This window comes from Scyliorhinus torazame, chromosome 14, assembly GCF_047496885.1.
Source record: "Scyliorhinus torazame isolate Kashiwa2021f chromosome 14, sScyTor2.1, whole genome shotgun sequence".
Classification (NCBI taxonomy): Eukaryota; Metazoa; Chordata; class Chondrichthyes; order Carcharhiniformes; family Scyliorhinidae; genus Scyliorhinus; species Scyliorhinus torazame.
Genome location: NC_092720.1, coordinates 209,800,368 through 209,818,597, shown reverse-complemented (window position 1 = coordinate 209,818,597; position 18,230 = coordinate 209,800,368). Strand labels below are relative to the sequence as shown.

The 18,230-nt window shown below is 47.4% G+C and overlaps 1 pseudogene; it reads left to right on the top strand.

Moving 5' to 3' along the window:
• The first annotated feature begins 309 nt into the window (after nt 1–309).
• Nucleotides 310–14,596, top strand: LOC140390442 (zinc-binding protein A33-like; annotated as a pseudogene).
• The last annotated feature ends 3,634 nt before the right edge of the window (nt 14,597–18,230 follow it).

The window sequence follows — 18,230 nt, the reverse complement described above, 5'->3', positions numbered from 1 at the left end:
AAGATCCATGCGATGACTAACTGGTGAATCCACAAACCCCAAATCCCGCGCAGATTGAGTTTCTCGAAACTATTTTCTCTATTTTAGAACAATATTTACAAACAGAAACATTAGGTGATCAACATGCATTCTGTGCGATATAGTCATCTTGGAATTCCAGCCTTCCCGTCAATGTATCGGTTCTCTTTATCTCAACTATTAAATGTGGGACCGAGTTCCACATTCTCACTATTCTCTGTAAAGAAATTCAACTGGAAATCCCCTGCGCCATCTCTCCAGACTTCCGCCTCTGCAAAGGAACATACCGGATACAGGTTGACCACCTGTAACTCAGTGGTTAAGTGTCAGCTATAACTCGGTGCTGGTGTTCTGCCGCTCAGACAGAAGCTCTGGAATGGAGTTCCAGTCCAGACACTTGCCAAAATGATGTGGGAGGGCTCTCGAGGTCAGTGCTGAGCGGCACAATTCACGAACGCAATTCCGTTTCTGGAAGGGGATCTGTCTCACCAGAGGGTTGGTAATCCGCAGTGAATTCAGACTGGAGACAATGTAATACAATCTCGATCCCGCCCATTTCCGCCTTCCTCCCTCAGCCTCGTCCACCACGTAGTTTAAACAACATCGACCTTTCTTCTCTCTCTAACCCTGTTGGGTCTTTTATTGCTCGATTTCCTCACGGAAAGATCAACTCGTCCAGATTGACGCTTAAAGATTGACTCGTCCAGAACAACAATTTTCTGGTTATTACAGTGATTAGGATATCGTGAAGAAGAGGAACTCCGGAATAACCTTTAAAACTGAATGCAAAATTAATCAGGAAGTGCTGAGTGTGAACATGGCTTCCAAACAACGACTCCAGAGTTTAGCAGAGGAGACAATTTGTCCCATTTGTCTTGATTTCTTCGCGGATCCGGTAACACTGGATTGTGGACACAACTTCTGCCGCTCCTGTGTCTCCCAGTGTTGGGAAAAGAAGGAGATAAACTCCTGCCCGGAATGTAGAGAGGAGTTTCCGGAAAGAAACCTCAGGATAAATCGGGCCTTAGCGAATCTGGCCCAGAAAACTCGAAAATTAAATCTGAATCCGAAAGAGAAGGAAAGTAAACTTCACTGTGAGGAACATCAGGAAGAACTGAAGCTGTTCTGTGAAACTGACAAGAAATTGATCTGTTCCTCTTGTGTTGTTGCACGGGAACACAGAGGGCACCGCTTCCTGTCGATTAAAGAAGCTGCTGAAATCTACAAGGTAAAAACACATGTTCAAAAGCTGATACTTCAATCACATTTTCCTGTTCTAACACTTTCGTTCTGTGATTTCTCTCCCAATCCCAGGATCAGCTGAAATCTTCCTTAGATTCTCTCACAGTGAAGAAATCGGCAGTTCTAGAAACGGAACAGAAACAGAAAGGGAAGATTTCTGAAGTTAGGGTAAGGTCTCCCTGTGCTGATTTTCTGGGATCTCGGTTAGTTTTGTTCCCTTTATCGCGGGACATTTATTATGTTTCACATTTCTTTTGATAGGAACAGTCGAGCAGTCTGCAGACCCACATCACATCCGAGTTCAGTAAAATGCACCAGATTCTCACTGAGAAAGAGCAGCGTTTACTCAGAGATCTCAGGGAAGAAGAGGAGAGGATTCTAGAACCAATGGAGAAAGACCTTCGAAAAATTCAAGAAAAAATTAAGTTTATTGAGGAGAAACTCTCAAACATGCAGAAACAGATGGAGGAAGAAAACGAGCTGATATTTCTGAAGGTGAGGGAATATATTGAACCTTCACATAGTCACAGAATAACTGATGATAACTGTGAAATAGTTCTTCAAGAAATAGAAACAGACTTAAACTGAAATGTTGTCTACTCGGGGACGATTCTGCTGGTATCATTGAATTTATGGCAGAGCTCTGTTAGAAAATAGGAGAGAAGTAGGCCATTCGGCCCTTAGAGCCCTCTCCACTATTCAATATGATTATGGCTCATGCTCCATCTCAATGCCATACTTCCTTCCAAAAGACATTCAGTGACATGGCCTCCACAGCCTTCTGTGGCAGAGAATTCCACAGGCTCATCATCCTCTTAATGAAATGTCATATACTAATCTCAGTCCAAAATGGCTGACCCCTAATCTGAGTCCGTGACTCCTTGTTCTGGACCCCCCAACTAGGGAAAAACATAATCCCTGCATCCAGTTTGTCCAGCCCTGTCAGAATTGTATACATTTGAATAAGATCCCTTCTCATTCCTGTAAACTGCAGTGAATAGGGAAGGATGAAAAAGAGGAGGGGGTGTCACAATTTTGATCAGGGAATCAATTACAGCAGTAAGGAGGGACAACATCTTGGAAGGCTCTTCAACTGAAGCCATATGGGTAGAGCTTAAAAAACAAAAAGGAACAAACACATGAAACAAAATGAAAATGAAAATCTCTCATTGTCACAAGTAGGCTTCAAACGAAGTTACTGTGAAAAGCCCCTAGTTGCCACATTACGGTGCCTGTTCGGGGAGGCTGGTATGTGAATTGAACCATGCTGCTGGCCTGCCTTGGTCTGCTTTAAAAGCCAGCAATTTAGCCGTGTGCTAAACCAGCCCCAAACCATTACTGGGAGTGTTCGATAGGCTCCCTAACAGTTTGAGAGAAATAGAAGAGCAGATATATAGGCAAATTTTACAGACGTGTAAAAGTAATAGAGTAGTGATAAATGGGGAATTTCAACTTCCCCAATATTAACTGGGGTAGCCATAGCGTGAAAGGTTTCGAGGGAGCTGAATTCTTAAAGTACATCCAGGAGAACCTTTTAAGCCAGTATGTTGAAGGACCTTCAAGAGAGGGTGCGGTCCTGGAATTAATTTTCGGAAATGAAGCTGGGCAAGTGAATCAATGGGGGAGCATTTTGCCGACAGTGATCATAATTCTATTAAGTTTCAAGGTTGCTATGGAAAAGGACCAGGATGGGCCTGAGATCAAAATTCTAAACTGGGGAAGGCCAATATTAATGAGATCAGATATGATTTGGTCAGAGTGGATTGGGAGCAGACACATTTAGGTCAATCTATGACAGGACAGTGGGACATATTCAAGAAGGAAATAGGGCCAACGTGTTCCAATAAAGAAAATGGGTGGAACCAATAAATCCAGTGAACCCTGGATATCGATGGATATGCAGCATTGGTCAAAAGAAAAAGGTGGGGTTATGGCAGATAATAGGGGCTCAAAACAGCAGAAACACTAGAATTGTATAGAATATGCAAGAGGGAACTTAAAAAGGAAATTAGGAGATCAAAAAGGGGCCACAAAAGGATACTGACAGGTGAAATAAAGGAATTCAAGTACATTAAGGGTAAAAGGATAACCAGGGAAAGAATGGGGCCCATTAAAACCACAGTGGTAATTTGTGTGTGGAGCCAGAGGAAGTAGGTAGGGTTCGAAATGAATACTTTGTGTCAGTGTTCGCCAGTGAGAGGGACGGTATGTGTAGAGAAATCGGGGAGAAGGACTGTAATCAAATTAAATAAATTAACATAAACAAAGAGGAGGTCTGAGTGGTCTGGCAGGCCTAAAAGTAGACAAACCTCCAGGGGAGATGAAATGTTGTCCAGGCTGTTGAGTGAGACAAGGAAGGAAATAGCAGGGGCGCTGGCAACAATTTTCAATTCCTCTCTGGCCACAGCAGAGGTGCCGGGGGACTTGAGGATAGCTAATGTGGTACCATTATTCAAGAAGGGAGGAAGGGATAAATGAGGGAACTACAGACCAGTGAGTCTACCTTCAGTGATGGGGAAACAATTTAAAGCACTTCTGAGACAAAATTAATCTGCATTGGAGAGGCAAGGATTAATTAAGATCGGTCAGCATAGTTTTGTTAAGGGGAGGTCATGTTGGATCAACTTGATTGAATGTTTCAAGGAGATGACCAGGTGTGTAGATGAGGACAATGCATTTGGTGAAGTCTATTAGGACTTCAACATGGCTTTTGATAAGGTCCTACATGGGAAACTGATAAGAGCCCATGGCACCCAAAGATATTTGAAAACTTTCATCCAGAATTGGCTACGTTGCGGGAAGCAGAGGGTGATGGCCGTGTATTCTAACTGGAAGCCTCTATCCAGCAGGGCCCCACAGGAATCACCATTGGGGCCTTTGCTGATTGTGGTTTATGATTTAGAAATGAATGTAATATTGACAGTAAGTTTGTGGATGATATGAGAATTGGTGGTGTGGTAAATAGCGAAGAGGATAGCCTTCGATTAAAGTAGGATGTAGACGGGCTGGTCAGATGGGTAATCATTGGCATTTGGAATTCAATCTTGATAAGTGTGAGGTGATGAACTTGGGCAGGTCAAAGAAGGCAAGGGAATCTATCATAAATGGCAGGACCTTGGGAAGCACCGAGGATCAGAGGAATCTCGGTGTCCATGTACACTGGTCCCTCAAAGTAGCAGGGCAGGTGGATATGAGATTAAGAATGAATTTTGTATGCATGCCTTTATTAGCCAAGGCATAGAGTTTAAGAGCAGGGAAGTTATGCTGGAACTGTATAAAACAGGCCACATCTAGAGTATTGTGTGCAGTTCTGGAATCCATATTGAATGAGGAATGTAACAGCACTGGAATGGGTGCAGAGGAGATTTACCAGGATGTTGCCTGGGCTGGAGAGTTTTAGTTATGCAGAGAGGTTGGATAGACAGGGGTTGTTTTTCTTGGAGCAGAGGAGACTTGGAGGGGGCAATATTGAGATGTCCTCAAAACCAGCCCACTGGGGAATGTTTAGCACAGAGCTAAAGAGCTGGCTTTTAAAGCAGACCAAGGCAGGCCAGCAGCACGGTTCAATTCCCGTACCAGCCTCCCCGAACAGGCGCCGGAATGTGGCGACTTTCACAGTAACTTCATTTGAAGCCTATCTGTGACAATAAGTGATTTTCATTTCATTTTTTTTAATGAGGGCCATTGATAGAGTAGACAGGAACAAACGTTTCCCCTTAGTGGAGGGATCAATGATTAGGGGGCATAGATTTACGATAAGGGTCAAGAGGTTTGAAGGGGATACGAGGAAAAAACTTTGCCCAGGGGATGGTGGGAGTTTGGACCTCGCTGCCTGAAACAATGGTGGAGGCAGAGACCCTTTTAACATTTAAGAAGAATTTAGATGTGGGTTGCATGGTGGTTAGCCTGGCTGTCTTACAGCACTTGAGGTCCCGTGTTCTATCCCAGCCGCAGGTCACTGTCCGTGTGGAGTTGACACTTTCTCCCCGTGTTTGCGTAGGTTTTACCCCCATTACCAAAACGTGCAGGGTAGGTGAATTGGCCACGCTAAATTGCCCATTAATTGGGGGGGGGGGGGGGGGCGGGGGGAAGTATTTAGATGTGCAGTTGCGATCTCACGGTATACAAGGCTACTGGGCGAGTGCTGGGAATTGGGATTAGAATAAATTAGGTGGTTGCTTTTGCACGGCACAGATGCGATAGACTGCATGCCCTTTTCTGTGCTGGAGACCTCTGACTCTCATACAGGCCTAGTTGAACAAATCCCTCCTGATATAACAATCCGACATCCCAGGAATCAGTCTGGTGAACATTCGCTGCACTCCCTTTATGGCAAGTATATCCTTTCTTAGATCAGGAGAGCAAAACTATAAGCAATGCTACAAGGGCTACACGGTAGCACCGTGGTTAGCACTGTCGCTTCACAGCTCCAGGGTCCCAGGTTCGATTCCTGGCTTGGGTCACTATCTGTGTGGAGTCTGCACATTCCTCCCGTGTCTGCGTGGGTTTCCTTCGGGTGCTCCAGTTTCCTCCCACTAGTCCTGTTAGGTAATTAGGAAATTCTGAATTCTCCCCCTGTGTACCCGAACAGGCGCCAGAGTGTGGCAACTAGGGGCTTTTCACAGTAACTTCATTGCAGTGTTAATGTAAGCCTACTTGTGACAATAAAGATTATAAAATATAAATAAAGTGTGGTCTCACCAAGGCCCACAGCTGAAGTAAAGTCCACTTGCAATGAAGGCCAACATGTCAATTGCGTTCCTAACGTCTTGCTGTACCCGTGTGCTTGCTTTCACTGATTGGTGTACAAGGACACCCAGGTCCCTCTGTACATCAATATTTCCCAATCTATCACCATTTAAGTAATACTCTGCCAGCCTGTTTCTCCATCCAAAGTGGTAAATTCATATTTATCCACATCATGTTGTATTTGCCCACTCACTCAACTTGTCTAATTAACCATGAAGCCTCTTAACAGCCTCTTCAATAGTCACCTTCCCACCTAGTTTCAGGTCGTCGGCAAATTTGGAAATAGTACATTTTGTTCTCCTATCTGAATCACTGATATATATTGTGAATAGCTGAGACCCAAACACTATTCCCCATGGAACTCTGCTCGTCACCCTTGCCACATCGAAAAAGACCCATTTATTCCTACTCCCTGTTTCATGTCTGCTAACTAATTCTTGATTGATGCCCAATATATTACCCACAATCCCAGGTGCTTTCATTTTGCACACTGACTTCTTATAAGGGACTTTATCAAATTTTGTTTGAAAATCCAAATACACCACATCCATTGGTTTGCCCTTGTCTATTCTACTAATTACATCCTCAAACAGCTCCAGTAGGTTTGTCAAACATGATTTCCCTTTCATAAATCTATTTTGACATGATCGAATTGATATTTTCTCAGTGTCCTGTTATCAAGTCCTTAATAACAGATTCCAACATTTTCCCTAATATTAATGTTAAGCTAGCCACTCTGTTATTTCCTGTTTTCTCCCTCCTTTTTTAAATAGCGGGGTTACATTTGCCACCCTCCAGTCTGCTGGGGCTGTTCCAGAATTTTGGAAGTTGACAACCTCTATTGCCACCTCTTTCAGTACCCTGGGATGTAGATTAATAGGCCCTGGGGATTTATCGACTTTCAGTCCCATTAATTGCTCCAGCACTGTTTTTTAGTAATACTAATTTCCATCAATTCCTTATTCTCACTAGACCCTTGGTTCCCAAGCATTTCTGGGAAGCTATTTGTGTCTTCCTCACTGAAGACCAAATTAAAGTAGTTGTTTAATTTCTCTGCCATTTCCTTGTTCTCTCTTATAAATTCTCCCGATTCACTGTAAAGGCATTTATCTTTACTAATCTTTTTTCCTTTTTACATACCTAAAAAAGCTTTACAGACCACTTTTGTGTCACTTGCAAGCTTACTCTAAACTATTAATTTTCTTGGTATTCTTCTGTTGAATACTGAACTGCACCCTTGCTACTTTTTCCGCAACTTTATATGACTCCTCTTTGGACTCAATACTACCCTTTGTTAGCCAAAACCGTTTGGTCCACTTTTCTTGTTACATTTATGTACCGGAAACGAATGTTGCAATACATACGTTTGTTCCTTAAATATCCAACTGGGCATGCCTCCATTCTACTGGAAATGATTTGTTGTGACCTTGATACTACATTTGTAATTAATCCCATGTTTCCCAAAAGTTATTTTCTACTGGAAACCCAGTTGCAGTTCCATGTTGGGAGAATCTGTCTGTGTCTCGTTAGGACAAGTGTGACAGACACTGGGTTGAATTGAACCAAAAAACTGAGAACATATCAATCCGGGGGAGAGTTGGCGGGATTTCTCACGGAATCTTCAGCCTTTTAGAGAGAAAGAAATTGAGTTGGCGTGATGAACTCTGGCGAGACGGAGATTCTTAATGCCAAGAATGGCCTTCAGACAGTTTGGGGCACCGTCAAAGGGTGCCAGGACCTGCGCTGTAGCCGAACGGCCCCCAGGGCCGGTGGGTCTCGGGGCTTTCTCCCTGGTAGTCATCGCCGACACGAACTACCCTCCCCCCACCACCCAACAGTCTTCATTGACAAAACCTGCCCCACTCCCAACCTTTACATTCAGTACATGCCTATGATGTGGAGATGCCAGCGTTGGACTGGGGTGGGTACAGTAAGAAGTCTTACAACACCTGGTTAAAGTCCAGCAGGTTTGTTTGGAATCATCTGATGAAGGAGCGCAACTCTTTCATCAGGTGAGGCCTGTCTACATCCTTCTGAGGTTTGTTATTATTATCACCACTTTGTGCATTTTATTTCTTTCAGGAGCAAACTATTTGGAATAGAAGGTAGGACAAGTTCTTTACTGAACATCTGCACAATCATTGTTTAAATAACTCTGAAGAGGGTTGTTACAGTTGCAATCGGCTTTCTTGTTAACAACAGTAAATTGGTCTCAATATCATAGAATCCCTCCAGTACAGAAAGAAGCCATTCGGCCCATCAGGTCTGCACCAACCTTTTGGAAGACCACCCTACCGAGGCCCTCTCACCTGTCCTGTAACCTCACCCTAAGGGACAATTTAGCATGTTCAATCCACCTAACCTGCACATCTTTGGATTGTGGGAGAAAACCGGAGCGCCCGGAAGACGCAGTCACGGGGAGAAAGTGCAAACCCGACACAGACCGTCACCCAAAGTGGGAAACATACCCAGGCACTGTGAGGCAGCAGTGCTAAACACTATATAGTCTGCATAACCAATATGAAGCGAAATGAAACAAAACACATTCACTTCCACAGAGTTAAAATCGGGACCTGTATAAAATGTTACTTTGGCAACAGTAATGTATGGTTCAGACAAGAGATTTTTAAAAAAACAAGCTTTATCATAGCGATTCAGCAGGATTAAATTCTATATCGCTGTTTTAACTATGACATTAACAAGGTGACATGTGATGACTTGTTTAGCACACTCGGCTAAATCGCTGGCTTTGAAAGCAGACCACGGCAGGCCAGCAGCACGGTTCAATTCCCGTACCAGCCTTCCCAAACAGGCGCCGGAATGTGGCGACTGGGGGCTTTTCACAGTAACTTCATTTGAAGCCTACTTGTGACAATAAGTGATTTTCATTTCATTTCATGTCACTTGCAGACTGTAGGCTGGCTGAGGGCTTCAGACTGATAATGGGTGAGCCAAACATAAGAATAAAATAAATAAAAGCAGGAGTAGATCTCCTGGCCCCTGTTACTTCACAGCTCCAGGGTCCCAGGTTCGATTCCCGGCTTGGGTCGTTGTCTGTGCGGAGTCTGCACGTTCTCCCTGTGTGTGCGTGGGTTTCCTCCGGGTGCCCCGGTTTCCTCCCACAGTCCAAAGATGTGCTGTTAGGTGAATTGAACATTCTGAACTCTCCCTCCGTGTACCCGAACAGGCGCCGGAGTGTGGCGACTAGGGGCTTTTCACAGTATCTTCATTGCAGTGTTAATGTAAGCCTACTTGTGACAATAAAGATTATTATTATTGTTAAGACTGCTCTGTCATCAAATTTAATAATGACTGATCTTCCCCCTCAAATTCAGTTTCCCGCCTGTTACCTCAAAGACCAAAAGAATATATATTTCATTCTTAAATATATTCAATTGTAAAGTATCCACAACGCTTTGATATAAAAAATGCCAAGGATTAAGATAGTTTGGCCCATCCGCAAGGCAATGTAGCACTTTCGAGAAGTGAGTGACATATGTGCTTGCGTGGCCCCTGATCAACCCGAGAAAGTCATACCTGAAAAGTGTTTTTATTTCATAATCTTGTTTTTTAATCACAAAAAACACACATCAATGAAGCGTATTTGTATAGAGTCCGAAACATTAGAAAATCCAAGGCCTTCACTGGAGCAATAGAAAGGAAAACAAAATGGCAGCGAGCCATGGGCAGGCATTGACACACGAGGGAGCTATGATTTGGAGAAAGTCCTGGAGGAGAAGAGAGAGGGGCCGGGAGGTTTAGGGAGGGAATTCCAGAGTTTAGGGCCTCCAGAGCTGAAGCCTAGCCAACAACTGGGGAGAGAATAAAATCAGGAATAGCCTCCAGAAGTCAGAATTAGAGGAAAGCAGATGTTTCAGCGGGTTGTGAGGTCCACGTATGACATTGATGGAAAACAAGTTCTAGATATTTACACAGCTTCTACTATTTCAGACTTCTCTTGCTGTACAGTTTTGTTTATAATACAAGTGCGTCATAGGCTAAATGTTGTCCTCTGTTATCTTGGCAACTAATCTGTAATCAGTCTTTTTTCTTGACATAGGGATTTCCATTCTCTGACATTTCATTTCCAATTTGTATTTTGCTCTGTTATAGAACTTTTAGAACTCATATTTAACTTTCTACCACATTTGCCCAAACTATATAAAAGGCTGAAAGACAAATATTACGATTAAATTATTTATTAAATATGCTGGCAAAGGAGAATTTATAACAAAAGCTGTTTAATATTTGCAGGATTAGCGAGGAGTATAACTTACTCTCAATGGCAAATGTGGCTTTCTCCTTTGGAAAGTTCAAAGGCCCAATACAGTACACAGCATGGAGAGAAATGATCAACTCCATTAATCTCGGTAAAAACTCTTATATTTACCTCACTGTGAATCCATCTGTGAAGGGATGAAGGGGGTTCCCAAGTCTGAGATTATTTGATCACATCGACGGTTGTTAATTTTCTGGGGACTCTCCATTTTCACCTTTTGCTTTCTGTGGGTTCCTCAGCACAGAGCATCAAAGAAGTGAAGGGATCTGTACAACCAGCGGAATAGACCACCCATCTCGGGATGTGAAACCAAATTCTTAGTGAGCACTGGTTTGGTCTGCCTGGCGATCTGTGTAATGACAAGGTGACATGTGATGACTTGCAGACTGTAGGCTGTCTGCCTGGCTGCGGGCTTCAGACCGACGATGGGAGAGCCAAACATGAGAATATAAGAAATAAAAGCATGTAGTATAAGCAAGACATACAGGCCTTTGGAGCAGTTACTGCTAACTTAAAACATTGAATTTCTATGGCCGACTCAAAAGGTCACAGCACAAAATTCCGTAGACCATTAACACAGCAAACCAACAAATGGCTGTCTCACCTTTAACTTTCAATACGAATGGAAACTCCTTGTCACACTAATAATTCACTTCCCGCTTTTCCAGGAAGCAGTCCGACATCACTCCCAGCTCCCGGAGTGTCTGCTTCTCCCTATTTGGCGGAGTTGTAAAGTTTATTGACCATCAAAAGGCGACCAATCACCGACTTGCTTATCCAATACCTCGAGACGTCAGCCCTCACTGTCTCTTTCGCTGCTGGATTTTTATCAACTACCAGAACAGCCTCTTCCCTCATTGCACCAAATTCGCTCAATGACCAATATTCCGGTTTAAATACTGTGATGAAGCTGTACTCCTTCCCTGAAGCTGTACTCCTTCCTGCTGCTCCCTGAAGCCCCAGTGCCACTTACTCCCCTATATTCCTCATTAAAGCCACGAGTATCCATAGATTAATGCTCATGACAGAGTAAGGGATATGCGGGGCAGTGAGATTACAGATTGTGGTTCAACACTACCCTGCTGTTGTCTATGGCCTGAAGCGCCTCATGGATGCCCAGTTCTGAGCAGCAAGGATTCTGAATTTTTAAAAAAATGCAATATATCCAAGATGACATTTTGAAATAAAAGAAGGAAATGTTAGAAATACTCAAGAGTGGCAGCATCTGTGTGGAGAGACAAACCGAGTGTGGCATGGTAGCACAGTGGTTAGCACGGTTACTTCACAGCGCCAGGTTCCTGGCTTGGGTCACTGTCTGTACGGAGTCTTCACGTTCTCCCTTTATCTGCGTGCATTTTCTCCGGGTGTTCTGTTTTGATACCACAATCCAAAGATGTGCAGGTTAGGTGGATTGGCTATTCTAAATTGCCCTTAATGTCCAAAATGGTTAGGTGGGGTTACTGGGTTGTGGGTATAGGGTGGAGGTGTGGGCTTGAGTAGGGTGCCCTTTCCAATGGCCAGTGCAAACTCGATGGGCTGAATGGCCTCATTCTGCACTGTAGATTCTATGATTCTATGAGTTGATGAGTCAGGTTAATGACCTTTGATCAGCAGAGTCTGCAAATGTACTGCCAATGTCCAGTTTCTCCCAGTATTATCTGGCTCTGCTCTTCCTCCCAATTCCTTCAAGATGAAGATAGATGATTACTATTCCTCGCTGCACTACTGACCTCAACTTTACTCTGGTACTGTGTTAGTTTCTGGACAGATATTGATATTCATAGAATCTTAGAATCCCTACAGTGCAGAAGGAGACCAATTGGCTCATTGAGTCTACCAACCCTTGGAAAGTGTACCCTTTTTAAGACCATGCGTCCACCCTATCCCTGTAACCCAGGAGATTATGGGACGAAGCAAGGTGACTCCTCCATGATTGGTACTGAAATGATGGGTCAAATGGTATATTTCTACACCATATACTTGCTGCGGTTCCTACATGGACTCCCCTCGATCCCTGCACATTTATCCCATCTTCCCACAACACTTTCACTCCGCCAGCATTGCTCTGCAACACCTCTCAGTCCAGTCCAGTGGTCACTCCCCTCCCCACTTTATTTCCCGGTCTTCTACCTCACTCTCTTTTGGCAGCTACTATGTTGGGATCTGAGACCATCACTGAGACCATTAACCTGGGCTTCTGGAATATCAGTCCAGTGACATCGCCCCCCCCCCCCTCTCTCCCCCTCCCCTCCCCCCCCCCCCAGAGCCCTACCTCTCCTTCCCTTGTTCTCTTAGGCTAATGTTTTCTGCACCATCTCCAACCCCCTATCCCAGACATTACAACCGCCCTAACCCCGATATTACTATCTGCTCACCAACTCCTCATCGCACTATATAAGGCCCCCTCCAACTCTCACATTTTCTCGCTCTCTTACCTCCTCTCTCTGAATCACTGACTGTGTTATGTTTCCTTTCCCCCAGCTCCAGCCTCTCTGACTCTGGATCTGACCACAGCGAATCCCCGGCTCATCCTGTCTGAGGACCGGACCAGTCTGAGCCTAGGAGAGAAAGGACATCCGTTCTAGGACAACCCCGAGACTTTTGATTCATGGATCTTTGTCCTGGGATCGGAGGGATTCACATCTGGAATGCACTGGAGGTAGACGTGAAGAACAAGACGCACTGGATTCTGGGTGTGTCCAGAGAATCTGCCGCGAGGAAGGAAAAATCGATCTAAAACCTGAGTCAGGATACTGGATGATATGCCTGGGATCTACAAGTTCCTACTATGCCCTCACTTTCCCTTCACTGACTCCCCTTCCCCCGATGGTGAATCCCCGGATGATCAGGGTTTTCACGGACTATGAGGGGGGACAGGTGTCATTTTACAATGCGGACAACATGTCCCATCTCCACACTTTCACCCACATTTTAACTGAGAGAATCGTTCCGGTCTTTAGTCCGGGACTGAATGATGGTGGGAAAAACTCGGCCCCGCTGACAATCTGCGGGATTAAAGGTCACTAATAGATCCATCCCATAATTTCACACAATGGCTGGAGGTGCATAAGATGCAGGGGACAACGTCCTGCGCAACAATTGAAAAGATGAGTTTGTTGTTTAGTACGCATGGCCTCCCCGAGGTGCTGGTCACGGATAACGGCACTCCATTCACGAGTGAGGAGTTTGCGAGGTTCACGAAGATGAACGGCATACGCCATATCCGCACTGCCCCTTACCACTCGGCTTCAAATGGTTGGCAGAGCGTGCAGTGCAGACATTCAAAAGAGGCCTAAAGAAGCAGTCTTCCGGATCAATGGACACGAGACTGGCTCGCTTTTTGTTTACGTATAGGACCACCCCCCATGTGGTGACTGGGGTAGCTCCCGCAGAACTCCTAATGGGCCGGAGACTTTGCACCCATCTTAGTATGGTTTTCCCGGACATTGGCGCAAATGTACGCCGCACACAAGAACGACAGGGACAGGGATTTTCTCGGCATCGGCCGATTCGGCAATTTGTGCCCGGTGACCCAGTGTTCATTCGGAATTTTGCTGGTGGTGCCCAGTGGGTTCCTGGTGTAATCTTTCGCCAAACGGGCCCTATATCTTACCAGGTCCGAGCCCAGGGTCGTCTCCAGCGCAAACATGAAGACCATGTTCGGTCCAGAAGACTATCCCCTCAAAAGATTCCCCGCACCCGGAGCTCATTTCTACAGCCGCAGAGACCAGAGACAAGGGAAGGTAGTCCTCACAGTCTTCCACTGGTGCCTCACTCGAAGCCTGCGCAGGTCGTTACAGAACCGAATGGAGATAGAGACGCTGACATGACAGAGGCAGCAGACTCTGACTCCGAAATGGAGACACAGGATGCATCAGAGGGGGAATCCTCGGGTCCACGGGCCGTGGATGTACAACCGTTGCGCCGTTCATCATGGAAGCGCCGGTCTCCGTCTCTTCCACGCCGCCTGATCCAGCGCCGCGTGCAAATGGTGTCCGGCCTGCGGCAAAACGAGTCCGACGCCCTCCTTCGCCAGGGTCTTCGGTGGATTCCTTGGACTTTGGGGGGGGGAGGGATGTTATAACCTGCCTACTTACCATTGGCTGGGGACTAATGACAATCCCACAATCCTGTGGGAGTATGAGCTTCCCCAATGAGGGGGGCGGAGAAACCATTAGTAAACTCCAAGTATAAATAAAGCTGGCCAGTTTGGGAACCACAGGAAGGAGTGTGCAGCAAGCGAAGTTGCTGCTGCTGTTATATATATATGTTATTGTAAATAAATGTTATTACTTTGTATCCTTAAAACTCGTGCTGGATTCTTCGTGGCCCTCACAAAATTACCCATTTGAAAAAGACCTTGGGGATCAAAATGGGAAGGCACTGGAACACAAAGAGAAACCTCGGAAGGACCGTCATTTTTACCGACTGCACCCTACCTGCCAGTGAGAGTGGCAGCATATCCCATCTTTTAAAATCCTCCTCCATCTGCTCCACCAACCGCGTCAAATTGAGCTTGTGCAGGGGCCCCTCAACTCCTAGCTACTTGGATCCCCAGGTACCGAAAGCTCCTTTCCGCCCTCTTCAGCGGTAACTCGTCTATCCCCCTTCCCTGGTCCCCTGAGTGCACCACAGAGAGCTCACTCTTCCCTACATTGAGTTTATAACCTAAAAAGTCCCCAAACTCCTTAAGGATCCGCATGACCTCCGCTATCCCCTCCACTGGATCCGCAACATACAACAACAGGTCATCGGCATACAACGACACCCAGTGTTCCTCTTCCTCCCCCCCCCCCCCCCCCCGAACCAATCCGCTCCATTTCCTGGACTCCCTCAGTACCATGGCCAGCTGCTCAATTGCCAGTGCAAAGAACAAGGGGGATAAGGGGCACCCCTGTCTCGTCCCCCGGTACAGCCGAAAGTACTCTGACCTCTGCCGGTTCATAGCCACACTCACAACTAGGGCTCTATATAGCAGTCTGACCCAACTAATGAACCCCTCCCCGAACCCAAACCTCCACAACACTTCCCAAAGATACTCCCATTCCACCCGATCAAAGGCCTTCTCCGCGTCCACAGCTGCCACTACCTCCGCTTCCCCCTCCACCGAGGGCATCATAATCACATTGAGGAGCCTCCGCACATTTGTATTTAGCTGCCTACCCTTCACGAATCCCGTCTGGTCCTCATGAATCACCCCCGGGACACAGTCCTCAATCCTCGTAGCCAGCACCTTCGCCAGCAACTTAGCGTTAACATTGAGGAGCGAGATCGATCTATACGACCCACATTGCAATGGATCCTTGTCCCGCTTCAAGATCAAAGAAATCAGCACCCTGGACATTGTCAGGGACAAGGTCCCCCCCTCCCTTGCCTTATTAAAAATCCTCATTAGCAACGGGCCCACGTATTTCCTATAGAATTCAACCGGGAACCCATCCGGCCCCGGGGCCTTCCCCGCCTGCATGTTCCACAATCCTTTAACCAGCTCCTGCAGCCCAATCGGCGCCGCCAAACCAGCCACCTCCTCCTCCTCCTCCACCCTCGGGAACCTCAGCTGATCTAGGAATCGTCGCATCCCCTCCTCCCCCACTGGGGGCTCAGACCTGTACAGATCCCCATAGAAGTCCCTAAATACCTTGTTTATTCTCACCGCACTCCGCACCGTATTCCCCCTCTATCCCTAACTCCACCAACCTTCTTCGCTGCCTTCCACTTACGAAGCTGATGTGCCAGCATCCGACTCGCCTTCTCCACATACTCATAAACGGCCCCTTGCGCTTTCCTCCACTGTGCCTCTGCTTTCCCCGTAGTCATCAGGTCGAATTCCGTCTGGAGATTCCGTCGCTCCCTAAGTAGCCCCTCCTCGGGGGTCTCTGCATAACTCCTGTCCACCCTTAAAATCTCCCCCACCAACCCCTCCCTCTCCCTCCTCTCTCTTCTCCCTGTGGGCCCTAATGGAGAATAGCTCTCCCTTGACCACCGCCTTCAACGCCTCCCAGACTACCCCCACCTGCACCTCCCTGTTGTCATTGGCCTCCAAGTATCTTTCAATATACCCCCGCACCCGCCCGAACAACCCCTCATCCGCCAACAGTCCTACATCAAGGCACCACAGCGGGCGCTGATCCCGCTCCAACCCCAACTCCAGCTCCACCCAATGCGGGGCGTGGTCCGAGATGGCTATGGCCGAGTATTCCGTTCCCTCCACTTTCGGGATTAGCACCCTACTCAAAATGAAAAAATCTGTCCGGGTGTAGGCTCTATGGACATGGGAAAATAAGGAAAATTCCCTGGCTTGCGGCCTGGCAAACCTCCATGGATTCACTCCCTCTATCTGGACCATAAACCCCCTGAGCACCTTGGTGGCAGCCGGCCTCTTACCCGTCCTGGACCTAGAACGATCCAGTGCTGGGTCCAGCACCTTGTTAAAGCCCCCCCCCCCATTATCAAGCTTCCTACCTCCAGATCCGGAATCCGACCCAACATGCATTTCATAAATCCAGCATCATCCCAATTCGGGGCATATACGTTCACCAGTACCACCCGCACCCCCTGCAATCGACCACTCACCACATATCGACCTCTATTATCCGCTCCAATATTCAGTGCCTCGAACGACACCCGCTTCCCCACCAGTATTGCAACCCCCCTGTTCTTCGCATCCAGCCCTGAATGAAAGACCTGCCCTACCCATCCCTTTCTCAGCCTAACCTGATCTGCTACCTTCAAATGTGTCTCCTGGAGCATAACCATGTCTGCCTTCAGTCCCTTTAAGTGCGCCAACACCCAGGCCCTCTTGACCGGCCCGTTTAGGCCCCTCACGTTACAAGTTATCAGCCGGATCGGGGGGCTACTCGCCCCCACTGCCAACTAGTCATCTCCTTTTCTAGGCCAGCCACGTGCCCGCGCCTCCCACACCCTCCAGTCCCCCAGGCGGCGGACCCCCGCTCCGACCACCTCTCCTACTTCCAGCTCCCCTTTGGTCAATGCAGCAGCAGGTCAATGCAGCAGCAACCCAGTTCCCCCCCCCCTCCTCCCCCCCCACCCCCGCTAGATCCTCATCTAGCCATTGTGCTCCCCCCATGACACACCCGTAAGTCAGCTGACTCCTGCTGACCCCGGCCTCTCCCGCCATTCCATCGACACCCCCCAGTGTGAGAATTCCCCCCACCCCTTGGCAGTCAGTGTGCGCTCCTGTCCAGCAATGCCCTTTCCCCCCCCCCGCCCCGCCCCATCCTTCCCTAGCGCGGGAAAAAGCCCGCGCTTTCCGTCTGAGCCGGCCCCGCCCCCTCCGCGCAGCTCCATTTTGCGGCCTTACCCCAACTCCCCATCCCTGGGCCTCCACACCCCCCTTCCCCCGCAGGGCCCTGCCCCTCCAACACCGACCCCCATACACTCTCCCATAGCCCCCACATCAAATCCATTCACCCATCCCCACCCAGCACCGAAACAAAAAGAACATTCCCCAAACGCAGTAAACACAGTAAACATCCCCCCACGACAAACCCTCAGTTTGAGTCCAACTTTTCAGCCTGGATAAAGTTCGCCTCATCACGCATTTCAAAATAGTTGTGCCGAATTTGGAACGTGACCCACAATCGCACTGGCTGCAGCATCCCGAACTTCACCCCCTTCCGATGGAGAACCGCCTTAGCCCGATTAAAACCAGCTCTCTTCTTAGCCACCTCCGCACTCCAGTCCTGGTAAATTCGGATCTCCGTGTTCTCCCACCTGATGCTCCACTCTTTTTTGGCCCATCTCAGGATGTACTCTCTGTCCATAAAGCGGTGGAACCTCACCACTACAGCCCTTGGTGGCTCGTTGGCTTCGGGTCTCCTTGCCAGGGCTCGATGAACCCCATCCAGCTCCAGGGGCCTCGGGAAAGCTCCCGCGCCCATCAGCGAATTAAGCATCGTGCTCATATATGCCCCGGCATCGG